The sequence below is a fragment of the Epargyreus clarus genome, unplaced genomic scaffold, assembly GCF_041222505.1.
Source record: "Epargyreus clarus isolate Ecla_fem2 unplaced genomic scaffold, WU_Ecla_fem_2.2 ptg000036l, whole genome shotgun sequence".
In the NCBI taxonomy this organism is placed as follows: Eukaryota; Metazoa; Arthropoda; class Insecta; order Lepidoptera; family Hesperiidae; genus Epargyreus; species Epargyreus clarus.
Window position 1 is genome coordinate 4,001,620 of NW_027332241.1, and position 11,393 is coordinate 4,013,012.

The 11,393-nt window shown below is 38.9% G+C and overlaps 1 protein-coding gene across 1 annotated transcript in view; it reads right to left on the reverse strand.

Annotated features, from left to right (window-relative positions):
- The window catches only part of LOC140756948 (putative fatty acyl-CoA reductase CG5065), a 51,169-nt gene extending 45,019 nt beyond the window's left edge, over positions 1-6,150 (reverse strand). Inside the window, exon 1 of the mRNA XM_073092489.1 lies at positions 5,909-6,150. The gene's annotated coding sequence lies outside the window, so the exon portion shown is untranslated. The remainder of the gene's footprint in view (positions 1-5,908) is intronic.
- Positions 6,151-11,393: the final 5,243 nt, after the last annotated feature.

Below are 11,393 nucleotides of genomic sequence, written 5' to 3' on the forward strand. Positions count from 1 at the left end.
TCTGTTATAACAGCAGTGTTAAGCGCTGCTGTGTTCTGGTTTGAAGGGTGTGGTAGAGAAAATACTTAACAGAGGCATTCTAGTTTAATCCTTTAGGTGTAGCAACACAACTACGGCCAACAGCAGGAATCTTTTTTATAATATAGGAGTAGCAGACGAGCATGCAGTCGACCTGATGGTAAGTGGCTACTGCCGCACATGAACATCTGTAATCAACCCCAGATAGGATTAGATATTTCCTGAGGTCGGCCACAGATGCGCCGCTACCCCCGAGGACTCTAATCTTATCGGACAGATGTCCATTTTTGGCACTAGCTACTTACCATCTAGTGATCTGCATGCTTCACTTCTATATAATACTTATAGTTTAAAAACTAAAAACTACGCTAAAATCGCATAAGGAAAATCGTCAATCCTAATTCCTGACGATCCTGATGAGGAGAATGGGATAAAATTATTAAAATCGTGTATTGTCATCGGTTCTTGATATTTGTTTAAAATTTTAAATTAGCGGATCGTTCAAAGTGGGTAAAAATCGAGTTCAAAGATTCCGTTACATACATACAGGTTAAGCTAATAAAAGCGCGGTAAAAGGGTTTTTTTTTTAATATTAGCTGTTAATATAAAAATGGACACCCATCATTTCTACTTTCATCAATTGATACGCCCTACTATTAGAAGGGATATCCTCAATTGAATGTCATTGTTAAAAGTACAGTTGCATGTAGGGATGAGAAAAGATCGATGAATCGCAGAATCGATAATTTGGACCAAATAATCGATTATTTTAATCTATCTCCAGTGATGGATTCAGTGAAACGATCTTTCATCCTAGAAAAGAGAAAGTCGATCTTTTTGAAGTTTATTGAACATTAACAGATGTACAGATATTTTTGCTGACGGATAACGTATTTCAGAGCTTGTTTGGTCCAGTACCCTTACCATGAGTTTTTACGTTTTGACAAATATGACCGTTTTGGTTAATGTTTACGTATTGGCTCATACGATTTCCTAGTTCTGACACAATCCGCTAGGGGCGCTGATTGGAAAACGTTAAAACTCATGGTAAGTGGTAAGTAATAACCCTTCGAATTTCGATACATATCTCCGCCTGATCTCAACATTTAATCTATCGAATGTTTTTCCTATCAAAGATCGGTTTTGACAATTTCGTCATTAGACACTGTCATTCGATCTTTGGTAGACGCAAATTAGACAGATCGATTATTAATAACGATCTTCCAATCTAAAATTTTTGGCATTTTCAGTTTATCTTTCGGTTCAAAAATCTTATATATAAAATTCTCGTGTCACAATGTTAGTTACCGTATTCCTCCGAAACGGCTTTACCGATTTTCACCAATTTTTATTAGCACATTCAGGTCTGGGAATCGGCTACTATCTATTTTTCATACCCCTAAGTGATAAGGGCTGTTCACCCTTAACATTTTTTTATTTATGTTTTATTTTATTTACGTTTGCCGGGTCAGCTAGTAATAATATATTAAATAAATTTCTCAATGCACTTGTAATGATGTAGGTGCTATAATAATAAATACCTACTAAAATAAAAAATAATTTGAAAATTTATTTATATTTGCACGGAACTCTCCGTTGATTAATTCCACTCACACTTGGCAATTTTCAAAATAAAAAGTAGAATGGACTTTAAATGTATTGTAATTTTCGTCAAAATAAATATTGTAAACATATAACGTATGTTACGATTTAATTTTATTGCCTTTATTTTAAACTTTTGTATTAGTTCATCATCAACCCATTGTCCCACTGCTGGGCACGGGTCTCCTCTCAGAAAGATTAGGATAAGATTAGAGAAGGATTAGGCCATAGTCCACCGCGCTGGCCAGGTGCGTATTGGTAGACTTCACATACCTTTGAGATTTTTTTATAAATCTCTCACCATTGCAGGTTTCCTCACGATGTTTTCCTTCACCGCTTAAGCAAGTAATGATTAATTTCTAATACGCACATAATTTAGAAAAATCAGAGGCGCGTACCTGGGATTTGAACCTCGGCCCCCTCGATCGAGAGGCCGAGCTTCTTAACCACTAGGCTATCACCACTTTCTGTTCCTAAAAGGTAACCCTATTACTAAGCCTTCGCTCCGTCTTTATAGTAATAACTGTAATAGATATATGCTTAATTTTATACAGTATTTATTGATATGTCCACTTTAATGACAAATATTAAATTAAGATAAAAGAAGAGGGAAGTCCCCATACAAGACGAAGGTGGTAGAATCCTTTGTGGTTCAACTCCGGCGGCATCACCGCCACACCTATTTCTACCTAATAACAGCAGTGTTAGGCGCTGCTGTGTTCCGGTTTGAAGAGTGTGTTAAGGGAGATATAATTTTCCGAGGCGTTCCAGCTTAGTCCTTAGGGGTAGCGACGCATCTGTGGCCGACCTCAGGTAGGAATATCTAATCCTATCTGGGGTTGATTACAGATGTCCATGGGCGGCAGTAGCCACTTACCATCAGGTGGACTGCATGCTCGTCTGCTACTCTTATATTATAAAAAAAGCTTTCGCTCCGTCTATATAGTAATAACTGTAATAGATATTTACTTATTTTTTATACAGTATTTATTGCTATGACCACTTAACGACAAATATTAAATTAAGATAAAAGAGGGAAGTCCCCATACAAGATATCGTTATTTTTCGGCGTTTTTCGGTATATCTATTGAACCGTAATAAGTAAATTATCTATATATAAACCGTAATAAGCATCTCTGAGAGATAAGATCCGCAATGAAGAAATTCGGATGAGGACCAAAGTCACCGACATAGCTCTAAAGGCTAGTTGAAGTGGCAATGGGCTGGCCACATCTGTCGAAGAGCAGATAATCGCTGGAGAAGACGGCTCTTGGAGTGGAGACCGCGTCTAGGCAAACGTAGTGTGGGACGCCCTCCTGCAAGGTGGGGCGACGATCTGCGCCGGGCGGCGGGAACTAGCTGGATGTGGAGAGCCGAAGATCGGGCTCAGTGGCGTACCTTGGGAGAGGCCTATGTCCAGCAGTGGACTAATGTGGGCTGAAGATAGATAGATAGAAGTAAATTAAATTTTCACAATGCATGTACTTCTACAGCTGTTATGATAACAAACACAAAAATAATAGAAATATAAAAAAATCAAAGTATAGATAAATATTTCATGACTGTACGGAATCCTTCGTGTACAAGTTCGAGTCGCACTTGTTTCTTTTTTTTTATAATATAAGAGTAGCAGACAAGCATGTAGTCCACCTGATGGTAAGTGGCTACTGCCGCCCATGGACATCTGTACAACCCCAGATAGGATTAGATAGACCTACCTGAGGTCGGCCACAGATGAGCCGCTACCCCTGAGGACTAAGCTGGAACGCCTCGGAAGAATATGTCTCCCTTATTGTGGTAAGGGTGTGCCCTTTAAACCGGAACACAGCAGCGCCTAACACTGCTGTTATTATGTAGAAATAGGTGTGGCGGTGGTGCCGCCGGAGTCGAACCACAACGGGTTCTACCACCTTCAACCACTTGTTTGTTTCTTTTTCGATTTATTCGCAAAACTTTGAGGCATCTTAAGCTTTGGTTAAGAAACATGAGAATTTATATAAAAACCTCAACTGCTCAAGAAGGTAGCCTATGTCACCCACAATTGAGATGAATCCAACAAACCAAATAAAATCATTTTTTTTTAATTCAAAATAGGTTCTTTACAGAGCACTTTTTGAATGCCAATACAACTACCGCCACTTCACAAGGTGTTTCGTTATGGAGAAGAAGCGGCGAAAAAACTCCATAACACACATCTTTTAAAAAAGTGTTTTTACAATGTCAAACTTAACCTAATGGTACATGTGGAGCTGGAACTACTTCAGACCACACCGTTTTGTCAGTCAAATAATCACTTAGTTTAAAGTACTCTTCTCTACATAGCGTTTGTTTAGCGACATGTTCGAACTTTTTCTCTGTGAGATTCAAAATGTGGTTGGGTATTTTATTGTATAGTCGACACAATTTAATAGGCCCATTTTGACACATGCCATCCCAATGTCATTGATGTCTTAAACTAACTTTTTAGTAGGGAAATTACGACCACGTGACGGTTAGAGCATGCTGCTTCAAAGCATTCGGAAGAAACCATAATCGATTAACTTTCAAATAATCGAAACTTATAATTAGCAATAACTAATTATTTATCCCTTTTTCATTATAACAACAATAAAACAATCAAAGCTTTATTTCTTAGTGAATGATAAATGTAAAAAAGATACAGTTTATGACCGATGCTTTAATCTTCTAAAAAGGAATAAATTTTTAAATTACACTAGAATTTATTTTCTTCTCCCCTTTTTATTGAATATTTAGATGATTTAGAAAAATATATAATAAATATTCTGTTTACAAAATAGTAAGTAATTTATACAATACGATGTGTGGTTGTAATCGATTTGTCGTAAAAATTGGTTTCTTTGGTTATCGATTTGTATGTCACATGCTTAGAGCCTAGTGATGACATGTTCCAAAATGGGCCTATTAAATTGTGACGACTGTAGTAGCGAATACACCAACAACGACAACGACACTTCATATGTTAATCCATCGACCCGTCTGGGCTGTAAAGCCAAAGAATGTAACATACATATTACATACATACAAAATATACTACCCTCTGCGATCAGATACAAATCATCCTTACTAATATTATAAATCCGAAAGTAACTCTGTCTGTCTGTCTGTCTGGTTGTCACTTCTCGCCTATACCACTGAACCGATTTTAATGAAATTTTGTACAAAGATAGCCTGAGACCCGAGAAAGGACATAGGATAGTTTTTATCCCGGAAATCCCACGGGAAGTAGAGATGGCGATCTAAGATCGATTAATCGGAGAATCGATCTTTGGGACCAAAAAAATCTATTATTTTAATCGATATTAGTAAGAATTGAATCGTAAACTATGCATTTGATCAAGTGATGATCTTTAGCAAAGTTGTTGTCCATTCCAATGAAGGTACGAATTTTCAGTTTTATGTGTGTTAGTATGTCATATTATTTTCTTTTAAACGCGGGCGAAGCCGCGGGCAAAAACTAGTTTACCATATAGAAGCAGTAATATCCCGGTGCCTGTCAATCTGGGAGTCCGAGGGTCGAATCCGATGCACGTCTGATTTTTCGATATTAATTATCACTTGCTTGACAAAAACACATCGTAAGGAAACCCATAAAGTTCTCAAAGGTAGGTGAAGTCTACCAACGCACTTGGCATGGTGGACTATGGCATAACCACTCTCGCTCTGTAAGGAGGCGAGCCCAGCAGTGGGACAGTAATCGGTTTACGACAAAGTAAAAATCGCTTCTAAGGTAAATAGATAAAATTCTCAAAAATATAGCAGTATATTTTATTATTAAGAAAAAAAAACGTAAAAGTACACAGTAAATTTCATTTTAATTTTACATAATTATTTAAACATAAAAAATGTAAAATTTCAACTAAAATTTATTTTAAAGCCAAAGAATTTGAAACACATTAATTTAAGAGTTACTTCAAGATCAACTTAAACATTAAGTACGAAATCTTAAACCTGCTGTAAAATTTTTAGGTCACAAAAAAAATTACATGGTAAAGAAAAAACTGCTAGAGCGCATGCTTATCACTCCATTCAGACCTTGAGAGAGAGACAGCGTCTACGAGTGCGAGAGAGATAGCAGGAGAGTCCCGAAATTTAGGGAACCCTTACCAGCTACCCATGACTCATTATGTCATTAAATCTAAGGAAAAAATGATTCCATAACTCAAAAAGTCCGAGACAGAGACACGTCTCGCTAAGCGAATTACGACTAGATTTTTAGGTCACCATAACTGAACTAAACTGGACTTCATTATAATAAATAGGTACTTACAATCATTCGGCGAATCCCCGGGACAGTTTTACACACGAAACGAGCATTAGTCGTACAACATAACATACGTCGCTAATGTAAAAACTAAAAGGTTATTAACGTTTAGTTATATTTAAACTGAACACACGGCGAACGTTATTTTCGTCTGACGCTCCTCGCTTTAGTTTTTGGTAGGAGTACGTTGTGGATAAAATCAATTGGTTTTGAACGGCACGCGAGCAGTAGCCATCTTGTAGCGATGGGCACGGACTGCGCATGCGTGGAACAGAGTTAATTCCGACAATTCTTACCACTTAACTAATTTTTACTAGCTAATGTTAAAACAAAACGTGTGGTAAGTGTTGTATGAGTACATTTATTTATTTATGCTAATCCGTAAGTATTTATTATTTATTCTACCCGGGGTAAATTAAAACATGTGTTTTTTAAGGGTTGCCAGTTCATACATGTTTTTTTTTTTAAATAGGAGCAGCAGACGAGCAGCCGTACGGACCTCTGTAATAAAGATCAGATAGGATTAGATATTCCTACCTGAGGTCGGCCACAGATGCACTACCTCTGAGGACTAAGCTGGAACGCCTCGGAAAAGTATGTCTTCCTTACCACACCCATCAAACCAGTACACAGCAGCTCTTAACACTGCTGTTATTAGGCAGAAATAGGTGTGGCGGTGGTGCCGTCGGAGTCGAACCACAAAGAGTTCTACCACCGTTTAAATTTTCTAGACTAGGATTTCTGACTTTACATGCCATACAGATGTATTACGATAACACAGACTTCGATTACACAACTCTTAGGCATATTGATTTCCTAACAACATTATACATCATTAAACAGAATATAATAAAACATTAAATTTATACACACACAATTAAATAAAATCAGTTCTAGATTCAAATCGGGTTAATCAAAATTCTAGCCAAAATTACCAATACTAAGCGTATACTCGTACATTATTACCTTTCTTTTTGTTTACGAGGGGGAAACCTTCAAAAGGTACCCGATGACGTGGGAGCGACGCCGGGTTATGTGGGATTTACCGCATTAAAACCCCCCGGTGGCCGTCCTCAGCGCTTGGTGGAGAACTCCGGGATCTCCGACGGAACACAACCGGAGTCCATCCCGGGGTCGCTGGCCGGGCAGTTCGAGCTCTCACTCTTACCGCCCGCCGCCCCGGAAGCCCCCTTTTAGTCCTCTTACGATAGGCAGGGGATACCGTAGCCCTATTCTGTTCCCGGAAATACAGGGACAAACATACATTAGTATCTATAAAATATTCTGTGAAATTCGCAAGTATTAAAGGCATCCTTTTTATTTTATACAAACTTTTTTTTTATTCGTATTGTGTATGAAAACACTAAAATTATTTCTAAAATTGTTATCCTGAAACAAGGATTCAAAGATTTAAAAAATGTAGGATACCCGTAGGTTTTAGGGCAGAAATAGGTGCGGTAGTATCACTGATCCAGGAAGACTTCTACCAGATTAAAAATAAACCTTATCCCTTATTTCTGCCTTGTATCAGTGCTAGTAGCTAGTGAGTTAAAGGGGGCTTCCGGGGTTGCGGGTGACAAGAGTGGGCGCTCGAACCGCCCGGTAAGCGACCCCGGGAAGGGCGGCGGTATGTGTGGTCGCATACCGTCGTACGCACCAGACGGTGTGGCGAGCGTCAAGCTCACCTGGACAGAGCCCGACGGGGCAACGCGCTAAGAGGACGCCGGTTGCTTTCCTTTGGAGATCCCGAAGCCCTCTACGCAGCGCCGAGGACGGCCACCGGGGGGGTTTTAATGCGGTAAAAATCCCACATAACCCTGCGTCGCTCCCACGGCGCCGGGTAGCTTTTGAAGGTAAACAAAAAAAAAAGCTAGTGGGTTCAGGGGGGTTACTACCATCTCTAAAAACAATATTATTTTAATCATACATTGAAATTTCGTGCCATAATTCAATTAAACTTATAAATAATTAATTTCGATGCAATATTGAAATAAAACTTTCCTGAACTATGATGGTTTTTAAAAGATTTCAAAGGAAAGGTAGAGGTTTCCTCACGATGTTTTTATTCACCGTCTTATATATAATATACACAACCAATTACTGTCCCACTGCTGGGCACGGGTCTCCTTTCAGAATGAGAAGTATTAGGCCATATTCCACCGCGCTGGCCAAGTGCGTATTGGTAGAGTTCACATACCGATAAGAACATTCTTTAAGTTTCTTTTCTTTCTCTCTCAGGTATGCAGATTTCCTCATGATATTTTCCTTCACTATTTAAGCAATTTATAATTAATTACTAATTATTTTAAAAATTAAATGGATTTGAACCTCAGTACCTCCGAATGAGAGGCCGAGTTTCTTAACTACTAGGTTGTCGTTGAAGAGCATTTTACTAAAAAATACCACTACTCGCCGGAAGATGGCGCTGTCACCATTCATTATAACATTGCACCACTCATGGAACAGAAAAACACTTTAGAATCTTTTGGCTTACTATATGTATGACAATTTAGAAATGTTGTAAAATAATTTAGCTAATTCTGATAGGCGCCAAAACAGGAATAATCTTACTTTCTTACATGTTGTATAATTGCTTCGTTTAAACGATATAAAAGTGGTAGAGACCTCTGTGGTTCGACTCCGGCGGCACCACCACCACACCTATTTCTGTTATTACATCAGTGTAAAGCGTGCTGAGTTCTGGTTTGAAGGGTGTGGTAAAGGAGACATACTTTTCCGAGGCTTTCCAGTTTAATCCTCAGGGGTAGCGGCGCATGTGGCCGACCTCAGGTAGGAATATCTAATCCTATCTGGGGTTGATTACAGAATTTACAGATGTCCATGTAAATTCTGTAATCAACCCAGATATTACATTATATTATAAAAAGCTACCAAAAGTTACTACAATTTAAAATTTGAAGTAAATTTTCCAACATTGCATGATACGAGTATGTGCAGAGCAGAGAATTGCTTTACCGGTATGCTCCGTGAGTTTGATAGATGGCGTTGTGTGATTGGCATGATGACAGTATTAAAAAATAAAAAAATAAATGATTTATGAAAACACAATATATTGAAAGGATTCTCAAAAACTCAGTTAAAAAAAAACTAAGATTTATTATATTTTCAATATAATAAAGTATAAAATACTGCAGTCGGCCATCTTGTCTGAAACGCTAACGGGGCGCGAATGACGTCATTTTTTAGTATGTCACTGAATTGCTTGAAATTTTGTATGGGATGTTCTAACGTGACGTCACCAACGGACGCCATGACACTCGCAAGCGTTTTCGAGCTTAATTAAAATGGCTAGAAACAAATGCTATTATTGTCGTTAATACTAAATTTATTACCGAAATAATGCGATTATTGGCTGTCATCTATTTTCGTTGTTTAAAAATATTTAAAAAATGTATTTTTAGAGCATTTACGAATGAAACGATTTTTCTCCGCACTTTTTCTTCGATTTCGGGTTTTTTCACCATTTAACTGCTGTAGGCATTGTTCCGCGTAAATTACACCATGACAGCCATTAAATGACTGGCATATTTGTTAGCTGTTTAAGCGATTTAATGGCTTCCTTCAATTACAAGGCGGTGAGATATCTATACTTATCTATGGTGTTTATAAGAAACACCTAATCTAAGAAAATGATATCTATACTGACTTATAAATATTATAGATGGCTATGTCTCTGTCCCTGTAGTTCCGGGACCAGAATAGGGCTACGGTATCCCCTGTCTGTCGTAAGAGGCGATTAAAAGGGGGCTTCCGGGGTTGCGGGCGGCAAGCGACCCCTGGAAGGACGGCGGTATGTGTGGTCGCATACCGTCGTACACACCAGATGGTGTGGCGAGCGTCCAGCTCACCTGGGCGGAGCCCGACGGGGCAACGCTAAGAGGACTCCGGTTGCGTTCCTTTGGAGATCCCGGAGCCTTCTACGCAGCGCCGAGGACGGCCACCGGGGGGTTTTTAGTGCGGTAAAAATCCCACGTAACCCTGGTTCGCTCCCACGTTGTCGGGTACCTTTTGAAGGTTTCCCCCTCGATAACAAACAAAAATGTCTCGCCATATGAATCATGGTGGACCAATTTGGTAGAAAAATATATCGGTATGTTTTACATCATACAAAAAACTCACTGCGGAAAGCCGGGTATAGTCCGCGCCAAACTGCTAGTCTGCTCTGAAGTTCTTGCGAGCAGGTATAGTCGTACAATTTGCTATAGCGACCTGATTCATATCTATATTCAGAGCGGACTAACAGTTTTACGCGGACTATACTTTGCGAAATCATGACGTTGGCAGTTTGTCTCTCTTCTGACTTTCTACCCGAGCTTTCTACACAAGAAAATGGCTAATCGTTTCACGCAGTCTCGATACTGAAACGTCGAAACATTTCCATGTAAAAAAATATAAATCTTTTTCACAGCGTTGTTCAAAGTTACCCAAAATGATGTTACTTAATTAGCACTAAGTAATAATAAACTTGATCGACCTCATGTTATTAATTTAAAATTGAAAAAATACAATGTTAATTAATTATTTATGATCGCTATAAACAATTACGCACAGAGCGAAGTGTGATTCATGAATAATCCAAATAGGGTAACAATAAATCCTATTATTCTTGGATATATCCAACTTTGTAACAGTTGAAACACCAATACCATTTTATACTTCAATTTTACATAGTAAAGTCCGCGCCAAATTTATTTTTATTTTTAGTATTTTTTATTATAGCAGCCACTGAAGTAAATAACTTGAGAAAATTTGAACTATCTACATATTACGGTTCAATGGATAAAGCGAAAAACTTTGAGAAATAGCGGTTTATTTTCAACTTTTTTATATTTTTAATATTTTATGTTATAGCGGCCTTACATACTCTGTAAAAATTTTAAGTGTCCATCTTTTACGGTTCAGCAGATAGAGCCCTGTGACAGACGGACAGACAGCGGAGTCTTAGTAACAGGATTCCGATTTTACCCTATGGGTACGGAACCCTAAAAATGGGTTAAAATATTTAAAGTCGTTCAGACCGAACCTCGCATCATTGTCACCCCTTTTTTTTGTAAACGAGGGGGAAACCTTCAAAAGGTACCCGGTGCCGTGGGAGCGACACGGGGTTATGTGGGACTCTTACCGCACTGAAACCCCCCCCGGTGGCCGTCCTCGGCGCTGCGTAGAGGACACCGGGATCTCCAACGGAACGACATATGCGATTACACATACCGCCGTCCTTCCCGGGTTCGCTGGCCGGGCGGTTTGAGCTCCCACTCTTGCCGTCCGCTACCCCGGAAACCCCCTTTTAGTCGCCTCTTACGACAGGCAGAGGATACCGTAGGCCTATTCTGGTCCCGGAACTACAGGGACAATCATTGTTACCCTACAAATGATTTAATTTAATGATTTCTGCAACAATAGGGAAATTAGTTCGCTGAGGGAAAATACTGTTAGCACCCATGGACGGGTGTAGTGTCATAATGTAATG